At 49.8% G+C, this 241-nt stretch overlaps 1 protein-coding gene across 1 annotated transcript in view; it reads left to right on the plus strand.

Moving 5' to 3' along the window:
- ero1a (endoplasmic reticulum oxidoreductase 1 alpha) overlaps window positions 1-241 on the plus strand; it is an 8,702-nt gene that overhangs the window by 2,961 nt on the left and 5,500 nt on the right. The gene's annotated exons all lie outside the window — the stretch shown is intronic.

Consider the following 241-nt stretch of genomic DNA (forward strand, 5'->3'; position numbering starts at 1 on the left):
CCTGATCCTCTATATGAACCAGTCTCAGTGTAGTCCTGATCCTCTATCAGACCTCCATCAGTAAAGAGACCATCAGAGAGAAGATGGTCTGTTTCTATAGTTATTCTTAATGCTCGTCATCGGAGCCACCGGGTTGGATTCTGGTGAAACCAGATGAACTCATGCAGGTTCACCAGAACCTCCTTCAGCTCAGACTCCAGCAGAGACCGGTCCACCGTGGACAGACCCAGATCCTCCAGCA

The sequence above is a fragment of the Anarrhichthys ocellatus genome, unplaced genomic scaffold (genome assembly GCF_004355925.1).
Source record: "Anarrhichthys ocellatus isolate YVR2014 unplaced genomic scaffold, GSC_Weel_1.0 scaffold8, whole genome shotgun sequence".
Classification (NCBI taxonomy): Eukaryota; Metazoa; Chordata; class Actinopteri; order Perciformes; family Anarhichadidae; genus Anarrhichthys; species Anarrhichthys ocellatus.